The following is a 563-nucleotide window of genomic DNA, read 5'->3' on the forward strand; positions in this document are numbered from 1 at the left end:
ATCTATCTCCTTATCTATCTATTAATCTAACTATCTATCTACCTACCTATCTATCTATATATCTCTCTCTATAAATATCTATCTATCTATCTATATGACATACACATACATTCCGTAGCTCCAGTAACAATGGCTTCGTGTGACTGATATAAACAGACGAAATACAGGACTCGATCGCACTAAGCAGCAGGTTCCGATGCGTGGCTGACAAGCATGATTCCCTCTGTCTTTGTTATATATAAATATTCTTTGGCTCCGGGAAGGCACGTGTCTACCGCCACCGATATAGCTGTGAGATCCTTCCTTGCTGCAGTCAACCGGACAACCATGTAAGGGAGGAAGAAGGTCTCTTCCTGATGTAAATATATATATATATATATATATATATATATATATATATATATATATATATATATATGTTTTTTTTTTCAAAGAGCATTATCGATAGATTTGCATTTGGTGTTATTCTGGGCACGTAGTTTGAAGATGGATAAGATAAGAACGAAAAAGAAAGAAAGAAAAGAGTAAGTGCCGTGGTTGGATAAGAGAGAATATGACGTCAC

Source organism: Penaeus vannamei, chromosome 30, assembly GCF_042767895.1.
Source record: "Penaeus vannamei isolate JL-2024 chromosome 30, ASM4276789v1, whole genome shotgun sequence".
Lineage (NCBI taxonomy): Eukaryota > Metazoa > Arthropoda > Malacostraca > Decapoda > Penaeidae > Penaeus > Penaeus vannamei.